Raw genomic sequence first — 16,879 nt, 5'->3', positions numbered from 1 at the left:
GAAGACATATGCATGTGCGCCATGTGGCACCTTAAAGCGAGTGTGCAGTGGAACAAACGGGCCGTGCACAGCAAAGGATAATTAGAGATAGTGTTGGAGATGGGTGAATGAGACTTGGCGCAAGTTAGAACAGGTGCAGCAGAGTTTTAGATGACCTCAAGTTTACAGAGGGCAGAGACCATCCAGGGGTGCATTGGAATAACCAAATCTAGAGGTAACAAAAGTCATGGAAGAGGATGTCAGCAGAAAATTAGCTAAGGCAGGGGCAGGATCAGTGATGTAACGGAGGTGGAAATAAGTAGTCTTTGTGATGGCACAGATTAATGGTTGGAAACTTACCTTGGGATCAAATACAATGGATAAGTGATCAACTGCACCAGATAACTGCTCAATCAGTAAAGATGGAAATTCACCCCATAAATTACATTGTACATAACACACAGAAAATCTCATCTCCTCCCCCTCCCCTGTAACATGAGGTCATGTTGGAGATAACAGAGACCCACTTGTGCAAGTCTCATAACTGCTAGATACCGATTTGAATTCCAATGCAATGGTACTTGCCTTTTCCCTATCATCCAGTGTTGATATTTTCACATTGTAATGTTAGGAAGATTAGAATGGGTTTGGAGTGAATGTGCATAAATGTAGAGAGTGTGGTAAATAAGATCGATGAGCTTAGAGCACAAAATGCCGCATAACACCAATATAGTGACACTAACAGAGACCTGGCTCAAATAAGGACAGGAATAGGCACATAATAGTCATTTGGTAAGTACAGAACTTGAGTATTGCTGAAAAAGAGATATGTTGAAGCTTTTTATCTTGCACTCATCAGGATACCTCGCAAGAATACCAATATAAGGGGAAAACAACAGTTTATACTGTATGTGAAGAGAGTGCTGATTGGTTGGCAAGTGGTCTCTGATTGGTAGATGTATTGCCAGATGTATTGCCAAGGGGTGATGAGGTGCCATGATGGTGACCAATAGTTAACTGCCAAGTATTATTTGAAATTTAAAACAGGCAACTTGACCCTGATTAGTCAAGGCATTGCCCTGAGGAATGAGTCAGTGAATGGCTGTCACTTATTTATTTAGCTGAAACAGGCGCAATGTGTGTAAATGTTCTGTCTGCAAAGAACAGGGCCCTATGTTTTAATATATGTGGCATCCAGTACATGCAAATGCATCACACAGCGAGCCCGACAATCTTAAATCGGTTGTCAGCATAATTCTTAGCACAGGCTGAGGATTATTTAGCAAATATTGTTCAATTGCGGAATCACACCTAATGTTGGACACTATTTTGAGTTTTGCAAGCACAGGCTGGTTGGATGTGGTCCATAAATTGCCCCTTGCAATCAGCGACTGGGATATGCTGTTTGATACGATCCGCCAGTCTTTGGACATACGGCCTACACACCCAGCATCACACCGGCACTGAAATTCATATACTACATTACTCATTTGTGTGACAGGCAGAACGTCTTTTTGGCTTGACAGCAGCATCTTGTTAGTTGCGAATACAACTCGTGTAGTAGCAGCGTGAACATTAAACTGCACTTCAGAATTGGTCCATTATAGTTTCCACACAAACATATACTTGCCCCTCTGCTAGATATTCAGAGCACATGAAAGCTAACTGGACAGGTCAGCATCAAACCAAGTTAGAGGATGCAGCTCCAGCCCAGGATTCTACTCTTGAAGAGTAGGTGAAAGATATTCGAAGATTATGTTAAACTACATAGTAGTGGTCAGACGGTAAACAGAGTAACACGATGCAAGAGTCAGGCTTCCAACTTCCTTGAAGACATTAGCTGTGTCTCTAATTACCTGGTATAATATTTTAAAGCATTTGACATCTAGTAGCTTATGTAAAAAAAAATCTTGCATATTTTCTGCCTCATAAGACAACTGGCCCTTTCCAGTTATTAATCTAGTAAACCTTCTCTGAATTGCTTCTAATGCATTTACCTCTTTCCTTAAATAAGGAGACCAATATTGTACACAGTACTCCAGATATGGTCTCACCAATGCCCTGTGAAGCATAACCTCCCTACTTCTGTATTCAATTCCCTTTGTAATAAATGATAACATTCTACTAGGCTTTCCTAATTACTTGCTGCACCTACATACCATTCTATTAAAATTAGAGCCAGACCATTCAGGAGTGAAATCAGGAAGCCCTTCTTCATACAGAGGGCAGTGGAAATCTGGAACTCTTAAGACTGAGATTTTGTTGGGTAAGGCTATCAAGGCCATGGGGTTAATGTGGGTAAAAAACTTTTATTTGTGCCTGGGCTGAGTGTCACTGGTAAGACCATCATTTGTTGCTTGTCCCCAAATGCCCTCAAGAAGGTGGTGGTAAGCCACCTCTTTGAACCGCTGCAGTCCATGTAATGTAAGTACACCCACAGTGCTGTTTGGAATGAAGTTTTTGACCCAACAACGGTGATGGAATGGGGATATAGTTCCAAGTCAGGATGGTGCATCACTTGAAGGAGAACTTGCAGGTAGATGTTCCTATGCATTTAGTCCCCTTGTCCTTTTGGCGGTAGAAGTTGCGAGTTTGTAAAGTATTGTTGAAGGAGCTTTGGCAAGTTGCTGCAGTACATCTTGTAGATGGTACACTGCTGCCACTGTGCACCAGTCAAAATCCTGGAATTCCCTTTTAACAGCACTGTAGGTGTACCGACACCAGGACTGCAGCGGCTTAAGGTCATTCTTTCCTGACTATATCACTGTCCAACCACCCCTGATGGGTCTATCCTGCCACTGGGCCAGGACATACTTATAGAAACTTATACCATCCCTGGGTGTGTAAGAATAAAAATATTAGTGAAAACAAATGTAGGTCCCTTACAGTCCGAAGCAGAAGAATTTATAATAGAGAACAAGGATATGGCAGAGCAATTAAACAACTACTTTAGTTCTGTCTTCATGGAGGAAGACACAAATAACTTCCCAGAAATACCAGGGAACCAAGGGTCTAGTGAGGAGGAGGAATTGAAGGAAATTAGTATTACTAAAAAAAAAGTGCTGGAGAAATTAGTGGGACCGAAAGCCGATAAATCCCCAGGGCCCGAAAGTCTACATCCCAGGGTATTAAAGGTGGCGGCCATGGAAATGGTGAAGGTGTTGGTTGTCATCTTCCAAAATTCTGTAGATTCTGGAACAGACCTGGCAAATGTAACCCCACTATTTAAAAAAGGAGGGAGGGGAAAAAGCGGAATTTCAGACCAGTTAGCCTAACATCAGTGGTAGGGAAAAATCTATTATAAAGGATGTGATAACAGGACACTGAGAAAACATTAACGAGACTAGACAAAGTCAACATGGATTTATGAAAGGGAAATCATGATTGACAAACCTACTGGAGTTTTTTTGAGGATGTATTTAGCAGAATACATAAGGGAGAATCAGTGGGTTGGCAGATGCAGTATAGCGTGGATAAATGTGAAGTTATCCAATTTGGTAGAAAAACAGACTGGCAGAGTATTATTTAAATGGTGATAGATTGGGAAATGTTGATGTACAAAGGGACCTGGATGTCCTTGTACACCAGTCACTGACAACAAACGTGCAGCTGTAGCAAGTGGTTAAGAAGTCAGATGGTATGTTGGCCTTCATTGCAAGAGGACTTGAGTACAGGAGCAAGGATGTCTTCCTGCAGTTATACAGGGCCTTGGTAAGACCACACCTGGAGTATTGTGTGCAGTTTTGGTCTCCTTACCTAAGGAAGGATATACTTGCCATAGAGGGAGTGCAGCAAAGGCCCACCAGACTGATTCCTGGGATGGCAGGATTGTCTTATGAGGAGAGATTGGACCGACTAGGCCTGTTTTCACTGGAGTTTAAAAGAGTGAGAGGATCTCGTCGAAAAGTATAAAATTCTAACAGAGCTGAACACGCTGGATGCAGAAATGATGTTTCCCCTTTTGGTTTGTGGGGGGGGGGGGGGGGGGGGGGGGGGGGGCGTCTAGAACAAGGGGGTCACAATTTCAGGATACAAGGTTGGTCATTTAGCACTGAGATGAGGAGAAACTTGTTCACTCAGAGGATGGTGAATCTGTGGAATTCTCAACCACTGAAGGCTGTGGAGGCCAAGTCATTGAATATATTTAAGGAGGAAATAGATTTCCAGACTCTAAAGGCATCAAGGGGTATGGGGAGAGAGCGGGAGTATGGTGTTGAGACAGATGATCATAATGAAAGCGGCGCAGGCTCGAGGTGCCGAATTACCTACTCCTGCTTCTATTTTATATGTTGCTATGGATGAGTCTGGGACCTTGACTGAAAGTACAATTCAGTGAGGATGACTCTGTCAGGCTGCTGTTGGACTAGTCTGTGGGATAGCTCTCCCAATTTTGCACAAATCCCCAACTAATGCAAGTGTTTTGGATCTTTTCACATTAAGGTATATGAATATGTTTGAAAAATCAAGTTAACTTTTGTTTGGGCCAGAAGCAGCAGAATTTTAGGTTACAATAATTTGTAAGCTCACGCCCTGAATATCCCCCACTCTACCATTACCACCAAGCCAGGGGATCAACCCTGGTTCAATGAAGGGTGCAGGAGGGCATGACAGGAGCAGCACCAGGCGTACCTAAAAATGAAGGGTCAACCTGGTGAAGCTACAACTGGCATGCCAAACAGCATAAGCAGTGAGCGATAGACAAAGCTAAGCGATCCCACAACCAACAGATCAAATCTAAGCTCTATGGTCCTGCCACATCATCATGAATGGTGGTGGACAATTAAAGAACTCACTGGAGGAGGTGGCTCCACAAATATCCCCACCCTCATTGATGGAGGAGCCCAGCACGTTAATGCAAAAAATAAGGCTGAAGCACTTGCAATCATCTTCAGCCAGAAGTGCCAAACGGATGATCCTTCTCGGCCTCCTCCAGAGGTCCCCAACATCACAGATACCCATCTTCAGCAAATTCGATTCACTCCACGTGATATCAAAGGCTATGGGCCCTGATAACATTCTGGCAAGAGTACTGCAGACTTGTGCTCCAGAACTTGCTGCACCCCTAGACAAGCTGTTCCAGTACAGCTATAACACTGGCATCTACCCAGCACTATGGTAACTTGCCCAGGTATGTCCTGTACACAAAAAGACAGGGCAAATAAAACCCAAACAATTATCACCCCATAAGTCTACCCTCAGTCATCAGTAAAGTGATGGAAGGGGTCATCAACGGTGCTATCAAGAGCACTTACTCAGCAATTACCTGCTCACTGAAACTCAGTTTGGGTTCAGTCAGGGCCACTCAGCCTGGGCCCAAACATGGACAAAACAGCTGAACTCGAGAAGTGAGGTGAGAGTGACTGCCCTTGACATCTCAGCATTTGACAGAGTATGGCACCAAGGAGCCCTAGCAAAACTGAAGTCAATGGGAATCAGGAGGATTCCACTCCATTGGTTGCAATCATACCTATCAAAAGGAAGAAGGCTGTGGTTATTGGAGGTCAATCATCTCAGTCCCAGGACATAGCTGCAGGAGTTCCTCAGGTAGTGTCCTAGGTCCAACCATTCAGATGCTTCAATGTCCCTGCCATCATAAGGTCAGAAGTGGGGATGCTCAATGGTGTTGGCAGTGTTCAATAATATTCAAGACTCCACAAATATTGAAGCAGTTCATGCCCGCATGCAAAAAGAACTGAACAATATTCAGGCTTGGGTGGATAAGTGGCAAGTAATATTTGCGCCACACAAATGCCAGGCAATGACCATCTCCAAAAACAGAGAATCTAATCATCTCCCCATGACATTACCATCGCCGAATCCCACACTTTCTATATCCTGGGGGTTACCATTGACCAGAAACTGAACTGGACCAGCCAAATATAAACCCTGTGGCTACAAAAACAGTTCAGAGGCTGGGAATTCTGCAGCAAGTAACTCATCTCTTGACTCCCTAAAGCCTGCCAACCAATCTACAAGACAAGTCAGGAGTGTGATGGAATACTCTCCAGTTGCCTGGATGAATGCAACTCCAATACTACTCAAGAAACTTGACATCATCCAAGACAACGGAGTCCACTTGATCAGTGCCCCATCTACCACCTTAAATATTCACTTCCTCCAACACTGATCCACAGTGGCAGCAAATTACCAAGGCTCCTTTGACAGCACCTTCCAAACTTGCAACTTCTACCACCTAAAAGTACAAAGGCAGCAGATGCATGGGAACACCATTACCTGCAAATTCCCCTCCAAGCCACACACCATCCTGACATGGAACTATATCACCGTTCTTTCACTGTTGCTGGGTCAAAATCCTGGAACCCCCTTCCTAACAGCACTGTGGGTATACCTATGCCACATGGACTGCAGCGGTTCAAGAAGGTGGCTCACCACTACCCTCTTAAAGGCAATTAGGGATGGCCTAGCCAGCAACTGTCTTATCCCAAGAATGAATAAAAACAAACATTGCCAGAACATCAGGGAGAACTCCCAGCACTTCTTTGAATCATACATAAGGATCTCTAGATCCAGCTGAGAAAGGTCTCATCCAAAAAATGGTACCTCTGACAGTGCAGTACTTCTTCAATACTGAGTACTCAGTGAGGCGGCAGCCTGTGTTATATGCTAACTCACTGGAAGGGGTCTTAAACTCTCAATCTTTTGACTGAGAGGCACTACAACTGAACCAAGGCTAGTCTGTGTGTAAAAGTATAGTTGCAACATTTTCACTACATTTTATTTTGCATGCTATCTGGATTGTACAGCAGTTCCTGCCACGCCATGTTTTTTTTTGATGACAGAGTCCTTCCATTCCTGCTATGCCTCACTGAAGTCTTCAATAATCCCACCTGTTCAGGGCCACCTTCCTTAAAGTGGAAATAACACATAAATAATACCAAGCCGTTCATTATTCATTCTTCATATCAACATGACGCCTGACAGAATGGTGTATATTGTCAATGACAGAATAATGTAACGCAGCAAGCAAACGGTCACATCCAGTTGCTCAGCAAGTACTAGAGTAGAAAATGACAGTAGCTCTGGAATTTCAAATGCATGTACTTCTATCAGACACAAACCATCTCAGATGGCATTCTTATCTACCATTCATTTGAAGTGCCCTGTGACAATTTGCTACAATAAAAAGAGCTATAAAAATGCGTTTTTGTTGTAGTAAATTAAAAAGATGCCTTTGTTCTATTTTAGACTCTTAGCACAAGGACATTTTGAATGCAGCTTAACGCTCTATACAAAACAGGGTTGCTCTTCAAACAATTAAACGTTTGTTAATGATTTGATTTCATGTACTTGAACATTGTGATGTGAAAAAAGTCATTCTAACTACCTTGATATATTGAAGAATTTTTGAACAATGTTTTCCAAGCATTTATTTACCGAATTAAAAAGCCTGTTAACGTTTTTTTCAAATGGATGGAACTCAATAATACAAAAATTATATTTTTAATCTGAAGGGAAAAATCAAACATACATTGTTTTAAATTTAAATTTAAAACAAAGTCAAATTGTCAGAAAAATCAAGATACATGCAGAGTAGATTTTTAAAATCAATTTATTTTTGTTTCACTAAAATTGTGCTGTGTCACATTAATTGTAGGAGACAACAGTCAAGCAAAACAGACATTCGACACACAAGCCTCTTCACATAATATACTTGGACCGGCATCCTTGGCAACTGAACGTGTGTTCTGCAGATGTTGGGGTAGATTCCACAAGTTGATGATGGTGCATCAAACCATCCTGCATGTCTGCTCCTTAGCGCCAGTCATAAGCAGCTTGTGCAGACAGACATTCAAGGCACAGTCTTGAGTTGTTCCTCCTTCACCTTTACAAACATCTTGGTCCTGCTTTGGTGGATGCTCTATAGCAGAGAACTTAGTTCCCTGTACTTTTGAGTAATATTTTCATGACACAAGCAAACTCCACTCCAAGGCTCAATACAGTTTTGGTTGCCAGCTGGAGCCTTTTTAGATGGGTGGAGGTTAATACTCAAGATGCTGTATGGAGAAGAAAGAATAATGATCATGTCTGAAATTGGAAAACCATAAAACACATTAAACTGTTCATCCCAAACTACTAAGGGATGAATTACAATATTGTAACAGATTCCAACACATTATCATATTACAAGACTTCAAGTGAAATGTTCTTATGTATAAATTGTGTCAAACACATGTATATGGCTGTAAAAGAATCTTTAAAAAAGTGCTTAATCGTGTTCTGTAAATGACTGTTAAATGGAACAGGAAAGAGATCCAATGTTTATACTGGATAAGGACTGTGCTTAGCTACAATAAAAAGGGAAAATGAGGCACTCACTTGGACTAGCAGAGGAATAGAGTACAGATGCCATAGGAAGTATTAGTCAGACTACATCTGCAGTAGTGCGTGCAGTTCTGGTTATCTAAATGACATGGTCAGAAGGATACAGTTATTCTCAAGGGGTACAGGAGGCAAGCAGCATAGAGTTCCACAGAAGTTTAAGCAAGTTGAAGACAGCAGTCATGGGGATGTAATCGAAAAAGTTAAGATCATGAGGAAAATTTACTAAACTGACCACAATATGATAGAATTTTAAATTATGTTTGAAAGTGAGGTAGTTCACTCTGAAGCAAGTTGAATAAAGGAAATTATGAAGGCAAGGGGGACAAATTGGCTGAGGTGGATTGGGAAAATACATTAAAAGATATGATTGTACATAGGCAATGGATAGTTTTCAAAAACAATTACATAGCTCACAGTATTTGTACATTCCTTCAAGGTGCAAAAACCCCCAAAAAAAGTCAGTCAACAGTGGCTGACAAAGGAAGTTAAGGATTGTATAAGGTTAAAAGAAAAGGCTTCTAAAGTTGCCAGAAGTAGTAATAAACCTGAGGATTGGGAGGTTTTTTAGAATACAGCAAAGGAAGACCAATAAGCTGGTAAAGAAAGGGAGAATAGAATATAAACGCAATCTAGCAAAAAACATAAAAACGGACTGTAAAAGCTTCGATAGGTATGTAAAAAGGAAGCGTTTGGCTAGTACAAATGTGAGTCCATTACAGGCAGTCAGGAGAATTCATAATGGGGAATAGAGAAATGGCAGGGAAGCTAAATGATTACTTTGCGTCTGTTTTCACTGAGGAAGATACAGGAAATCTCCCAGATTCAGAGATCCAAGGGACTGGGGAGATTGAGGAGTTGAAGGAAATTAGTAATAGCAAGAAGGTTGTATTGGAAAAATTAGTGAGACTGAAAGTTGATAAGTCCCCGGGACCTGATATTCTGCATCCTAGGGTTTTGAAAAAGGTTGCTATAAAGATAGTGGACGCTTTGGTGATCATTTTCCAAAATTATATAAATTCTGGAATGGTTCCTGAAGATTGGAAGGTAGCAAATGTCACCTCACTATTTAAGGAGAGAGAAAACAGAACCACGGACCTGTTAACCTTACATCAGTAGCAGGGAAAATGCTAGAATCTATTATAAAGGATGTGATAAATGGATACTTGGATAATCATAATCTGATTGGGCATAGTTGGTATGGATTTGTGGATGGGAAATCATGCTTGACAAACTTGGAGTTTCTTTTGAGTATGTTACTAACAAAATTGATAGAAAAGAGTTGATGGATGTAGTAAACTTGGATTTTCAGCAGGCTTTTGGTAAAGTCCCCTTCAGGAGGTTGGTTAGCAAAATAAAAGCACATGGGATAGAAGGCAATGTACTGGCATGGCTTAAGGATTGGCTAATAGGCAGAAAACAGTGGGGATAAATGGATCATTTTCACGTTGGCAGGCTGTGACTAGTGGGTACCGCAAGGATCAGTACTTGGGCCCCAGCTGTTCACGATATCTAGCAATAATTTGGATGTGGGGACCAAGTGTAATATTTCCAAATTGGCGGATGATAATGCGTGTCATGAAGAAAATGTAAAGTGGCTAGCTACAGGAGGATTTGGACAGACTTAGTGAGTGGGCAAGAACATGGCAGATGGAACTTAATGTCGAAAAATGTGAGGTTACCCACTTTGGTAGAAGGAACAGATGTGCAGAGTATTTCCTAAATGGTAAGAGATTAGAAAGTGTAGATGTACAAAGGGACCTGGGTGTCCTTGTCCATAATTCACTGAAAGCTAACATGCAGGTGCAACAGGTAATTAGGAAGGCTAATGGAATGTTAGCCTTTATCGTAAGAGGATTTGAGTGCAGTAGTAGTGAAGTCTTGCTTCAATTGTATAGAAGCTTGGTTAGATCTCATCTGGAGTACTGTGCGCCATTTTGGTCCCCTTACCTCAGAAAGGATATTACTGCCATAAAGGGAGTACAACGAAGGTTCACCAGAGTTGGTCCAGGGACGGCGGGGCTGTGCTGTCTTATGAAGAGAGATTGGGGAGACTGGGTCTGCATTCTCTAGAGTTTCGAAGAATGAGAGGTGATCTCATTGAAACCTACAAAATACTTAATGGAATAGACAGGGTAGATGCAGGTAAGATGTTTCCCCTGGTTGGGGAGTCTAGAACAAGGGGACACAATTCCTAAAATAAAGGGGAAGACAATTAGGTCCGAGATGAGAAATTTCTTAACTCAGAGGGTTGTGAATCTTTGGAATTCTCTACCTCAGAGAGTTGTGGAAGCTCAGTTATTGAGTATGTTTAAGATAGAGATTGATAGATTTCTGATTAGCAGTAATGTAAAGGGTTATGGGGATAGTGTGGGTAAAAGGCATTGAAGTGTTCAATCAGCTATGATCGCACTGAAAGGCAGAGCAGGCTTGATGGGCTGAATGGCCTTCTCCTGTTCCTACGATTCCAGGAAAATGATTTACTTCAAACACTAGGGAATAAAATTTAAAAACAAAGTTTGTAACAGACATCAGTTATGTAGACAGATTAGAGAAGCAGGGATTGTACTCCTTAGAGCAGAGACGGTTAAGGCAAGATTTAATAGAAGTGTTTGAAATCATGAAAGGTTTTGGCAGAATTAAGAGGAGAAACTGTTTCCACTGGCAGAAGGGTTGGTAACCAGAGGTCAAAGTTTTAAGATAACTGGCAAAAGAACCAGACAGGAGATGGGGGGGATTTTTTTTTAAATGCAGAAAGTTATGACATTCTGGAATGCACTGCCTGAAAGAACAGTGGAAGCAAATTTAAGTTACTTTAAAAGAGAATTGAATATATACTCAAAAAGGAAATCTCTGCAGGACTACAGGGAAAGACCAGAGGAGTGGAACTAATTAGGTAAGTTTTTTCAAAAGAGATGGGCCAAATGGAAATGGCTTCCTTCTGTGCTGTCTGATTCTATGATTCCAAGTTGGGAATAAAAGAGAAATTGGATGCAACTATTCCATCTAAAGAATAACAGAGTTTGGAAATGAGAAATCAAGGAAAGTCATTGAAGCAGACAATATTAAAAGGCCTCGAGGCACAATTCATGAGTTTCTGGAGACAGCAGGATCTGAGGGAAACAGAAGATAAAATTGATCTGCAGGAATTTAATGACTTGTTGGACTTAATGGTCTGCCCATGTGCCTAAAAATGCTAACCCTTGTGAACCTCTACAACTATGGCACTGGACACTAACATTTTATTAAATTGTTGAGTTTAGCACTTCTCCTACTTTACAGCTGGGATGACATTCACTGCACATTCAAAATTCACTTTAGCCTGTTAAAGAAGAAACTTGTGCTGAAAGGCTGAGGTTCAAATCATCTGTAAACATACTGTTTCACCGTATAGCTTGTTTAGAATAGTTTCTGTAGTCTTTCCTCTTAGCTCATTCCCTTTAAACTTGGAATCAGTCTTCTTTAGGCAAGAATAGAATAAAGAGCATCACACTACTAAACAAAGGCTCTGTCTGTCAATTCAGGTGCCTGTAAAACGATCCCACGGCACTACTTACAGAACAAGCAGTTCTCCTGGATCCCAGTTAACATTCCTCCCAGAAACAAAACAAAAATGAACAGCCTAACATAACTGGTTATTCTTCACATTTGTTGATCTCATCGAGTGTAAACTGGCTCCCATATCTGCCTAAACTGCACTTCAGAAGTAATGATTGTGATGTCCCAAATGTGTGATAGGGACAAGAATAGGCCACTCAGCTTCTAATATTCAATTATATCACGCTAACCTGCATCTCAACTCCAATCTTTTGATATCCTTACCCAACAAAAATCTAACAATCTCAAGATAAAAGCAGAATATTGTGGATGCTGGAAATCTGAAATGGAAACAGAAAATGCTGTAAAAACTCGGGTCTGACAGCATCTGTGGAGAGAGAAACAGAGTTACTGTTTCGAGTCCGTATGACTCTTCTTCAGCTCTGAAGAGTCATACTGACTCAAAACATTAACTTTGTCAGACCTGCTGAGTTTTTCCAGCATTTTCTGTTTTAATTTTTATCAATCTCAATCTTGAAAGATGCAATTGACCCAACATCCACAGCCTTTTGGTGGAAAGAGTGTCCCAGAGCTCTATTACCCTTTGTGTAGAAAAGTTCTTCCCAATTTCACTCAAATAGTATAGCTCTAATTTCAAGATTTGCATCCCCTACCAGAAGAAATAGTTTCTATTTATGTACCCAACTGAATCCTTTTATCCAAACTTTTTGCCCCACTGTCACCCAATTTCGAGGTTTCCCCTCAGTGGCACCTGTGACAGTGACGGTGGGGGGGCACGTGTGGAGAGACTAGTGAAAGGCTGGAGTAAAGAGACCTGTGAGCGCAGTGGGGCAGACCACAACCTCCAGTTTGGGAAGGCCTGCTCTGATCATTTTAAACATATTGATCAGGTCATTCCTCAATCTTCAATACTGAAAAGAAATTCAAGACAACTTTAACCCTTGATATCATTCCAATGAACCTGCACTGCACCACTCCAAGGCCAATACATCCTTCCTGAGTTGCAGTGTCCAGATAAGGTGCTCTGTAAATGCAAACTCTTTCTATCAAACATAAGATGGAACAAATGTCAATTCTCCAATAGTTAAGTACGGTTTATGCAATATTCAATAGCTCTGATCATAACTTGGGAAACAATTGCATATTGCTAAAATAAATAAAAAACATTTTCCCATTCAGACAATATTAACTTTGTGCTACTCGAAAGAATTGTATAGTTAATAAGTTATTTGAATGATACAAAGAGACAGATATTCCATGTATTAACTTTGGAGTAAGGGGAGAGAGATTGGAAAGCGTGAACATTTGATGAGCTGCATTTACTCGTGTTTAAACACAGAAATTTTTTTAATGGAATCATTACAAACCAATGGTTGAGAGTTTAAAAAGCCCTTAGTTGAGTATCTATCAAATAATATTCCCAAAAATGGATTGTACACCATTCAAAAGTCTTATATACAAACATTAGGAGCAGCAGTAGGCTATTTCTCCCCTCAAGCCTACTCTACCATTCAATAAGATCATGGCCGATCTTATCATTCCTACCTACCCCCAACAATCTTAGATTCTTGACTAAAAAGGGAGTCAATCTACCTCCAAACATTTTTAAGGCAATGACCCTGCCTCGACCGCTCTCCGGGGAAAAGAGTCCCAAAGACTCATGACCCTCAGAGAAAAAAAGTCTCCTCATCTCCGTCTTAAATGGCAGACCCCTTATTTTTAAACTGTGTCCCCTAGTTCTAGTCACTCCCACAAAGGGAAACATCCCTTCAGCATCCACCCTGTCAAGTCCCCTCAGGATCTTGTCTGTGTCAATAAGATCACCACTCGATCTTCTAAACTCCAATAGATACGGGCCCAGCCTGTCCTACCATTCCTCATTAGATAACCACCACCCCAACAACTAATCCCAGGTATCAGTCGAGTGAGTCTTCTCTGAACTGCTTCCAACACATTTATATACTTTAAATAAAAAAGGCCAAAACTGTTCACAGTACACCAGATGTAGTCTCACCAATACCCTGTACAATAGTAGCAAAACATTCCGACTTTTATATTCCATTCCCGTCACAATAAACAACAACATTCGATTTGCCTTCCTAGTTACTTGCTGTACCTGCATACTAACTTTGTGAGATTCATGTACCAGGACATCCAGATCCCTCTGTATCACCGAGTTCTGCAATCTCTCTCCAATTAGACAATATGCTGCTTTTCTATTCTTCCTGCCAAAATGGACAATTCACATTTTCCCACATTATACTCCATCTGCCAAATATTGCCCACTCACCAAATCTATCTATATCCCTTTGCAGACTCCTTATGTCCTCTTCACAACTTACAAAGATAGGTAGGAAAGTATCATCAGCAAATTTAGCAACCATACATTCAGTCCCTTCATCCAAGTCATTGTTATAAATTGTAAATAACTGAAGCCCCAGCACTGATCCCTGTGGCTGTAGGTAGCTAATGGAATGCTATCCTTTATTTTAAGAGGAATGGAACAGAAAAGTAAGAATGTTATGCTCAGTTATACAGGGCTTTGGGAGACTGCATCTCGAATAGAGTGTGTAGGTTTGGTCTCCTTATTTAAGGAAGGACATAAAACGCATTGGGGGCAGTTCAGAGGAGGTTTATTAGATTTATACCTGAAATGAGCGGGTTGTCTTATGGTGAAGGTTGGACAGACTGGGCACGTTTCCACTGGAGTTTAGAAGAGCGAGGGGTGACTTGACTGAAGTATAAAAGATCCTGAACAGTATTGACAAGGTGGATATGAAAAGGATGTTTCTTTTTATGAGCGAGTCCAGAACTAGGGACACTATTTTAAAATTAGGGGTTGCTCTTTTAGGACAGAGATGAGGAGAAATTCTCTGAGGGTTGTGTGACTTTGGAATTCACTGCCTCAGAAGGCAGTGGAGGCAGAGGTAGATAGATTCCTCTTAGGCAAGGAAATCAAAGGTTATCGGAGTTAGGTGGAGATGTGGAATTTGAAATACAAATAGATCAGCCATGATCTTATAGAATGGCAGAGCAGGCTGAAGGGCTGAATGGCTTACTTCTGCTCCTATTTCATATGTAACACCAACTTCAATCCCTAACTTGTCCACATTGCTGCTTAAACTCTATCCACACTTGCATCAAACTCCCACTCTTGTTGGTCTTCTAAAAGCTTTCAACAGAAATCCATCTAAAATGACGTTACTCATATGTTGCTCAGCACCAAGTCCCACTCACCCAACATCCTCATTCTTACTGACCTCCAAAGCTCCATGTCCCCTATAAACAAAAAATCAAATTTAACATACAAGTCCTCATCTACAAATCTCTCCACACCTCTTAAGTCATTTATCTTTTCTGGTCTTCAGACTTTGCCCTTTTGTCCATCACCATCCATCAACCTACTTCTTTGACCAAGCTTTCATTGTCTGTCTTAACTTCCCCACATAGATTTGGCACTTGTTCTTGTTTTTTCCTCTGTGAAATACCATTTGAAATTTATTCTACATCATAGCTGCTGCATAAATAGGAGTAGTTGTTGGATATAAAAAACATGATTTCCATCAATATGTGCCTGAGGACACAGCAGGAAGAAACTGCTTAGCAATAATAATGTCCTTTCACATATATTACAAATCGTATTCACTTCCCCTACACTAAAGTACAGATGCAGTATGCCAAGTCAGTGCTCTAGCTTTTCAAAACCATCTCCATAGGCATTATGGACTACATAAGCATCTTAAGGAAACATATTCTAAAGTTTGAAGCAAGACTGGGCCCAGTATCAATCACAGTCACATCCATCACAACGGTGATCATTGACCAAGGACACGAATAAATATAACACGAATTGAATTACTTTCTCGAAAACTATAGCATAATTGTTATATCCCAAGATCAATAGGATGCATCAGGAGCAGGAGGCAGCCATTTAGCCCATTGAGCCCAGTCAACCGTTCAATTAAATCAAGACTAATCTGTAGCTTAGCTTCATATCAATACCCTTACCTACCAAAAATACATCAAACTTAGTCTTCAATTCTCCAATCGCCCCAGCATCTACAGCATTTTTTGGTGTTAGAAGGAATAAAGAGGGAAAGCGCAAGCGAGCGTGAGAGAGAGAAAAGAGAACAGAGAGAGAGAAAAAAGAGAACAAAGAGAGAGAAAAAAAAGAGAACAGAGAGAGAGAGCAAAGAGAACAGAGAGAAAGAAAAGAGAACAGAGAGAGAAAAGAGAGAAAGAAAGACAGAGAGAAAAGAGTAGAGAGAGAGAAAAGAGTAGAGAGAGAGAAAAGAGTAGAGAGAGAGAAAAGAGTAGAGAGAGAGAAAAAAGAGTAGAGAGAGAGAAAAAAGAGTAGAGAGAGAGAAAAAAGAGTAGGGGGAGAGAAAAAAGAGTAGGGGGAGAGAAAAAAGAGTAGAGGGAGAGAAAAAAGAGTAGAGGGAGAGAAAAAAGAGTAGAGGGAGAGAAAAAAGAGTAGAGGGAGAGAAAAAAGAGTAGAGGGAGAGAAAAAAGAGTAGAGGGAGAGAAAAAAGAGTAGAGGGAGAGAAAAAAGAGTAGAGGGAGAGAGGAAAGAGTAGAGAGGGAAAGAAAAGAGTAGAGGGAGAGGGAAAAGAGTAGAGAGAGAGAAAAGAGTATAGAGAAAAGAGTAGAGAGAGAGAAAAGAGTACAGAGAGAGAAAAGAGAACAGAGAGCCAGAACAGAGAACAGAGAGAGAGAGAGAGAAAAGAGAACAGAGGGAGAGAGAAAAGAACAGAGAGAGAGAGAGAAAAGAGAACAGGGAGAGAAAAGAGAACAGAGAGAGAGAAAGGAGAACAGAGAGAGAGTGAGAAGAGGGCACAGAGAGAGAGAAAAGAGAACAGAGAAAAGAGGAGAGAAAAAAGAGAGAGAAAAGTGGAGAGAGAAAGAAAAGAGAACAGAGAGCGAAAAAAGAGAGAAGAGAACACAGAAAGAGAAAAGAGAACAGAGAAAGAGAAAAGAGAACAGAGAAAGAGAAAAGAGAACA

The 16,879-nt window shown here is 41.0% G+C and overlaps 1 protein-coding gene across 7 annotated transcripts in view; it reads right to left on the bottom strand.

Annotated features, from left to right (window-relative positions):
* Positions 1-16,879, bottom strand: part of trim13 (tripartite motif containing 13) — a 103,094-nt gene that overhangs the window by 6,723 nt on the left and 79,492 nt on the right. For 2 of the 7 annotated variants that reach the window (XR_005945803.1, XR_005945804.1), the window contains one exon: positions 7,534-7,994. The exons of the other annotated variants lie outside the window; for them this stretch is intronic. The gene's annotated coding sequence lies outside the window, so the exon portion shown is untranslated. Of the gene's footprint in view, positions 1-7,533; positions 7,995-16,879 lie in introns of those variants that run through there. 7 annotated transcript variants of the gene reach the window in all.

Source organism: Carcharodon carcharias, chromosome 18 (assembly GCF_017639515.1).
Source record: "Carcharodon carcharias isolate sCarCar2 chromosome 18, sCarCar2.pri, whole genome shotgun sequence".
In the NCBI taxonomy this organism is placed as follows: domain Eukaryota; kingdom Metazoa; phylum Chordata; class Chondrichthyes; order Lamniformes; family Lamnidae; genus Carcharodon; species Carcharodon carcharias.
Note: the sequence above shows the minus strand (reverse complement) of the source record. Positions and strands in the feature narration are given on the sequence as shown.